At 37.0% G+C, this 7,523-nt stretch overlaps 1 long non-coding RNA gene across 5 annotated transcripts; it reads left to right on the top strand.

Moving 5' to 3' along the window:
* The first annotated feature begins 2,638 nt into the window (after positions 1 to 2,638).
* LOC110904488 lies at positions 2,639 to 6,196 on the top strand. 5 transcript variants are annotated; one of them, XR_002572553.2, is made up of 5 exons: positions 2,639 to 3,069; positions 3,853 to 4,667; positions 4,840 to 5,147; positions 5,429 to 5,494; positions 5,658 to 6,196. It is a non-coding gene; the product is annotated as an uncharacterized LOC110904488 (long non-coding RNA). The 5 variants fall into 5 exon arrangements; XR_002572551.2 differs by having other exon boundaries at positions 2,639 to 3,094; XR_004879695.1 differs by having other exon boundaries at positions 2,640 to 3,069; positions 4,489 to 4,667.
* Positions 6,197 to 7,523: the final 1,327 nt, after the last annotated feature.

The raw sequence follows: 7,523 nt of genomic DNA, 5'->3' as shown, positions 1-7,523 counted from the left end.
ATGTTAGGCTATCGGGTGCGCCTTTCACATATCACACCTGAAAAACTGCCACTTCAATGTCTCATCAATTTTAACACCCCTCACATGGTAGTGGAAATCATTGTCACATAATCACACATCACATATTAAAAACTGTATTTCATGCAAATATGTAATTAAAAAAAATAAAGTAGACGGGTGGTTACTGTGATTAATTGGTCCATAGTTTTTCAAAGGTATATGGATGGTTTCTATGGTTTGCATTTTGCAACACATTTAGTATCAAACTTTTGCTAAAAGTACATGGATGGTACATGTGGTTTACATTTTGTAACGTATTTAGTCCTTGACTTGGACCTGCTGAAACCTTTAGATTTGTTAGCTGAGGACTAAATGTATTATAAAGTGCAAACTATAGGGACCATCCGTTTACTTTTAAAAAGGCATGGACAAAATCTAAAATTTTGGTTAACCACAAGGACCATCCATGTACTTTACTCTAAAAAATAGGAAATTGTTTTTATTGTACTCACAAGGTGCACGATTTCGTCTATGGCTAGTTGAAGTCATTGTTTTTACATTTATAATAACGCAAACATAAAATACAAAAATATATAGTCCTTATCATCGTTGGGTAGTCGAAGTGTGTAAATATGTTCCACCAAAGTTACCGATCAAAGCATGTGGTTAAGCTATTACGAGACCTAAACATATATTATTCTCCTTTATATTAGGCCGTGGGGTATGGGGCGGGAGTTTGGGCGTGGGTTGGGGTAAAACGCCCAAGTCACTACCTCGGGTGGGCGGGAGTTTTGGCGTGGCCCCTTGGGGCTTGGGTTTCAAGCCGGGCGTGGGGCGGGGGAGCAAGGTGACATGGCGGTTTGTGAATGGCCCAAAGAAAAGAGCCGTTGGGCTAGCTGTTGGCCAACGGCTATAATTAAAAAAAAAATTCTTCCATTTTTTCACTATAAAAAATCACATTTTACTTCCATTTTTACCACATTCAACCACATCTTCTATACATTTTCAATTCTCCTTCTACAAAACGAAAAAATGTATCCTTACAACTGTCCTTTTGACCCGAGCAACCCGTATGGATTCCAAGAAAATAATCCTAGCCCACCACCCACTCGTCCAATAGATCGTCCGTTTTTCATACACTCTCCTACGCCCGAATTAGCAAGTTATGCATCGTATATCGGGAATCGTATATATACTAACTTCCCACAAACCGAAGATTCAATACCTACCCCGTTTTCACAATCGCCATCGACCTTTCACTAACCTCCATCGACCTTTCACTAAACGAGTCCGTTCCCGAAACTCAACCACCCAAGGAGGGTCCTTCCGCATCGAAACCCATAAAAAAAAGAAGTCATAAGAAAAAAACCGAGGAGGATAAAGTAGTTGAAACCGCCAAACGAAAACAACAAAAATGGAGCTACGCTGAAGAACTTGAATTGGCGAGGGCTTGGTGTGAACAATCTCAACATTCAACTTTAGGTATTATTAACCTTAGTTTGTATTAATGGAATGGTTATTTTTTATATGAGTTTGTAATATATTAATATTTTTTTTATTAAAATAGGAAATTCGCAACATCAAACCGCCTTGTGGGAATGCGTTAGTAGGAAATTCCACGAAGAAATGGATAGGGAGACTTATCGTGAAAACGATAGCTTATCCTCAAAGTGGACCGAAATAAGCACCCAACTTACAAAATTTAGTGGGTGTTTAAATAAAGCAAAGCAAAACCCTAAAAGTGGTGAAACCGAAGCCGACATTTTGACAAATGCACTGGTCGGATACAAATCAAATGTGAAGACCGACTTCCGTTTCATGCATTGTTGGGAGATTTGTAAATTTCATCCAAAGTGGGCGACTATCCCCATTGGTAGCGAAACTAACTCGTCCTCCAAAAGGTCAAGAGCCTCATCCCAAGCCCAATCTGATGCACGAGATCAAGAGTTTGAGAACCTTTTGGATGATTCGTCAAGCCCAAACCGGCCTGAGCATGGAAAAAATGCCTCAAGAAGGCGTGCTAAAAAACAAACGGCGTCGCCTTCAGCCGGGAGTTCTGGCTCGCGTAGGGGAATATACAGCAACCAGTTGGATGACATTTCATGCAAGTTGGATACATTCAACGTATTCCAATAACAAAGGGCCGAAATACGAAGGAGCAAAGAAGCTAGAGATGCCCTGAAACAAAGACGTGATGATTTGAAAATTCTATCCCAGCCGATTGATCACCTACAGGGTGACGAGTTAGAAATAGTCTTGGCGTTGAGAGAAGAGATAAAAAACAAATATAAAAGTTAGGAATTTTTTTTTGTAATCTTCTTTTTTTGTAATTTTCTTTATTTAAAATTATTAAAAAAATTAAATTTGTGTTATTGGGTCAGCCCAGCCGGTTAGCCCACAAGCCCACCAAACCCACGCCCACCAAACCCCCGCCCACCATACCGTGTGTTCTTGTGGGTTTAGCAAGTCTGCCACCCCGTTCCACATGTCATCCAATACCCAACCTAAGCCCCAACCCCCGTCCCACCATATCCTATGTTCTTAATAAACTAAAGCTTTGAACAGTAAAAGGTTACTTTTGGTATTTCACAGTGTTTGGCATGTGCTGAGACTAGGTTATTGGACCACATGGTCTTAAGCAACAAACACATGTGAAGAGGTCTATTTGCAGAGAAGAGAGAGAGCGTGCGAGAAAGAGAGACGAGCGACGCCAGTGGTTCCGGCGCCACCTTCCACCGACGACTATTCCGGCGACGCAACCTCACTTTTTGTTAAACTACAGTTGTAGAGGAGTGACGGCGGCGGTGCTAGGGATTGACGCAGAGAGGACGGTGGTGATGTTATTGGGCCATCAAGCGGCGGCGGTGTTGTTCTCACAACCAAAGTTGTTGTTTCGATAACACATAAATTACTTTTCAATTTGATTACATTCTCTCTTTTTCAAACCCTGTACAAAATGTATGATGGTGGTGTCGACAACGGTTGTGTCGGCGAAGGGAAACATCGGCGGTAGATGGTGTATTGGAAGACTATTGGAGATTAGGGCTCATTTGATCTGAATGGAGGGAGGTAGCTTCTGTTTTACACTTTTCTGGTAATATCTGTTTGATTTCTTTGTTGCTAAGTTGTTATTTAGTGTTTTCGTAGTAATTTAGCAGAATTAGCTGCTTTGTTTCATTGGGTTATATCGAATTGGTGATGTAGTGACATCTTGCATGTTTTGATTTGTTATAAGTTTTGTTCAATTGTAGTTTATGGTGATTCGGTGGTTCATTTATAGTTGAGTTGAGCTAATTAAGAACCCTATGTATTTTCGTTGGCCGTAAAGGTGTATTCTTGGTTTAAAAAACAATAGGCGCTACAAAAGCGACTAGGTCTAAAATTGAGGCGCAAAGCGCAAAAGCGGTGGGCTTTTCGTACCCGAGGCGTAAGGTGTTTATATAAATTTTTTATATATCCCATAGGTTTTTAGCTTCCTTTAACCAAAATAAAGCTACAAATAAGGCTTTTATACTATTTTACTTGCATGTACAAGTCAAAAGACCTAGGGTACAACATTTTTCTGCAGTAAAATGCCACAGATACATGAGGCGCACGCCTTAGGCTAAAAAGCCCCCCAAAAAAACCCCTAAAATATTCGCCTTTTGGGAGCTTCTTATAATTGCACAAGGCGCTGAGCGAAAAAGCCCCTTAAGCTGCGCCTCAGGCGCGCTTTTTAAAACCAAGGGTGTATTCTTCTTCCACTAGCGCCTTAGTACATATTTTAGTTTTGCTATGTCGTTTTTTTATTTTCGTTTCATATTATAAAATCATTGGTTTGAAAATTAACCATTATGTGGATTTTCTTTTTAGGCATGCGTCAAGTACCCGACAACAAGCCATGTGTGGCATAGGGGTCGCTTCTCGCCTAGGCGAGAAGCGCAAAAAAAGCGAGGGACTGAGGAAAAAAAAAGCGCAATCAAATAAAAACATTAAAAAACAAAGTTATGAACCGAAAAAAGGCCAAATCCTCAAATTCCAAAAGTTTTCAAATATCATAAACCTTAAAATAAAACCCACATTATTACGAATCACCAAAATATCCCAAAACCAAAACTGTTAAGACTTGAAAACAATAAAGTTCAGATTCCAAAAGTAGATAAAATTCAAGACCATCGCCTGTAGCATAGTTCCCATGGATCAATATGTAACTGAATGATGAAAGAATAAATAATTCTTTAACAGAATCACATACCTGTAGTATTTTTTTACCGCCAGAAAAAACAGAACTGTGAATGCTGTGGCTGTGTATACGAGTTATCTATTATATTAAGATAATATATCTCTTAAGTTTTTGAAATTTAAAATATCTTTAAAAAATATATACATATTTGATGAGATATGATTCTAAAATATTTAAAATTAGCTGTAAATAAAATCTAGTTTGTTTTTAAAGATAGGGTTTTTTTTAAAAAAAAAAAAAAAAAAGAACGTTGCTTTTTTATCTAGGAGACAAAAGCGGTCCAAGGTCGCCTTGCTCGCCCAGATCGCCTAGGCGCACTGGGCGATCGCTTTTAACAACAGAGGTATTGTCAAAGTGCTTTACTATGGAAATGAGTATGGATTAGGAAGCTTATGACGTACTTAAATCAATTCCGACGGTGACGAATAAAGCTACAACGCTCCTTGTAAGTGTTATGATCAATGATCAATGTTGTTATGGATTCTATAGTTTAAGGATCATGTTGTTATGAAATTGACTATCTGATTGTTAATTGTGATACATATAGATCATGATATATGAGAACATGTGATTTGTGAATGAGTTATGCTATAGTGTGTCATCTTTGGTTGTTTTAGGTTTGTCTAAGTCAAAAGAGCAGAGGTTTGGAATGGTATTTTTTAGTGTCCTTGACAAGAAGTATGGGAATGGAGGTATTGGAAGACTACTGGAAAGGATTGAGTGGTTCACCATAGGTCTCGATAGGTTGGGAAGAAGAAAAGTTTAGTGTATGATAGCGGTTGTGCCCCAAAAAGTGAGAGGACAAACTGGGATATGCATGAATACTGGCTCATCGATCAGGAGCTTCAAAATACTGGAATTATGCAGTTTTGTCATTTGTCGTTGTCTATTTTCTTTTGGAATACAATTTGTTATGATCTCATTTGTAAGTTCCTTACTTTTTTATTCAGCAACTACCACTACATAATATATTTAGTTTTCAACACCCAAGGTTCAAATTTTTGATGTTACTTACAAAAATGTTGTTGGGGACTTGTGGTATGTAAGGGTAATGGTAATAAGAAAAGGCGTGATAAGTTTTAGATTATACACACATAACCAAAAACTATTAAACGGGTCATCTTCGTTGAACGAGTTAAATGATCAGTTTTATATGATGAGTCATCTTCATTGAACAAAAATGCATATTCTTTGTTGATGTGGCAGGCAATCATCTGGGTTCAATGAAAGAGATTAAAGGTGGGTTCAGTTGCTGTTGAAATAAATATGCAGGTAATCATCATCTGGGTTCACTTGATTGTTATAATATATTGGTGTTAAAGATGTGTTTTTGGAATCTAGATTAGGGAATGGTTGATGGGTTTTTTGTTATTTCACTTGCACATGAAAGAAAAAAACTGTTACTAATTGATGCTTGCATATTTCAATCTGGCAGACGGCAGGTGAATTAGAAAAAGATGCCAAAAAGCCATGGCGAAAATTATCCTTCCCTCACAGGACCTCTGCCAGACTTGACTTAATGGGCTGCTGCTATCCCTTGTAGATTAAGCTTTGCATTTTTCGGATGTTAAAGCCTCCGTTGTGTACATGTTCTATTTGTTTTAACACGCCGCAACGCGACGGCAAGAATACTAGTTTTTTAAAAAAGTTAACGAGTATAAAGTAATTACCGAAAAATCAAATGAGGTGCTAACTTAAATATTGATTAAAAAAATCGAAAAATATCAACTTTTTGTTGTCTTCGTCGAATATCCCACACCACCGCCTCATGACCTGCGTACTTCACGCGTGTTCACACATTTAAGGCTTTGTGTTCCACGCAGGGGCGGATCTATAGGGTGGTAAGGGGTTGCCCGGGATACCCCTCAACTTTCTTCGCGAGGTGCAATTTTTCTTTTATTATCCGTTTTATTTATCTGGGATACCCCTAAGCAAATGTGCAGGATACCCCTGAGTATAAATGAAAAAAAAAAAGAAATGAAATTTTAGATCTGACGGAAATGAAAACTTCCAGTACGGGACTTGCAGGCGGCATCTTGAAGAAGAAGATGAAGTTTTATTATTAATATAATATAATATAATAATAAAATAATATGCATTGGGAATGAAAAGGCATATTCTGCAAAGATGAGAAGTTAATATCATTTAGTTTATTTAGTTGATTGTAAACTACTTTTTTGTTGTTGTTTATTTATTATTTTACATGTTCATTAATACTTTTGTTTTTTTAATAGTTTTACTATACAGACGTATTTATACCTAAATAATACATAATTTTAACTATATCTTATCTTAAAACATCATATTATAATTTATAAATATTATTACTAACTATTTAATATTTTTATTCAACTCGTTTAATACACAGATCTATAACCTAGGGAAAGGGTAAAATTTAAGTTGTGAGAACCATTAGAACTAAGCTTTCCAAAAGGTTTTTTGACAAAAAAAAATTTCTCAAAAATCTTAAAAAAATCACTTGTTCCAACAAAAAAAATGTTGCATACGAAATTTACATTAGGTGTAAAAAAAATTTCATCGCCGTAACAAAATTTACATTAGGCATAAACAAAACTTACATTAGACGACGTTACTACTAACTCGACAATTTTTTTGTTCTGTTTTTTTTTTTTTTTTTTTTTTTGCTTTTACAGATGTGTTTTTAATATTTTCATATACGTTTGTGCAAAAAAAATTGTGACCCAACTCACACGAGAAGTAGGATTTCTCATGATTCTCACAACTCGTGGTGGTTCTTAATTGAACCGAAGCCTATATATATATAATCTAAGGGACCAATTTTATTAGCCGCACAGACCCCTTTAGGGGCCATCGAATTCTTAGGAATGGGTCTAGATAAAAAAAAATTGGGATACCCCTGGATATTTCTTCTAGTTCCGCCACTGGTTCCACGCATGGTCCAAATACGATGAAAGTTACGTGGACTTCCACATAGTACAATCAATATAGGAGTAGGCGAGTAGCTATGCTCTACGATTAATATGGAAGTAGTTAAGCCTTTGATTATAGACTTCGATGTAGGAGCATCGGTTTAATTGAACCCGAACCAACACCCGATGGTGACCCGTTAGAGTTGGTTGGAAAGTGGTTTTTATTCGAAGGAGATTAAAATGTTATCTTTATTTATATTTTGGTTTTAGCATTTTGAAATTGTTTCCTTTTTATTATAGTTTCCTATGATATTGACCGTGATCAACATGATTCTATCACTCAGGTTAACCGTGATCGTATATATTCGTTGAAAGAGGGAATAAGATTGGAAACCGTGATCCATGGGAAC

Source organism: Helianthus annuus, chromosome 14 (genome assembly GCF_002127325.2).
Source record: "Helianthus annuus cultivar XRQ/B chromosome 14, HanXRQr2.0-SUNRISE, whole genome shotgun sequence".
Classification (NCBI taxonomy): Eukaryota; Viridiplantae; Streptophyta; class Magnoliopsida; order Asterales; family Asteraceae; genus Helianthus; species Helianthus annuus.
The sequence above is the reverse complement of the archived record's forward strand: the minus strand, read 5'-3'. Positions and strand labels throughout refer to the sequence as shown.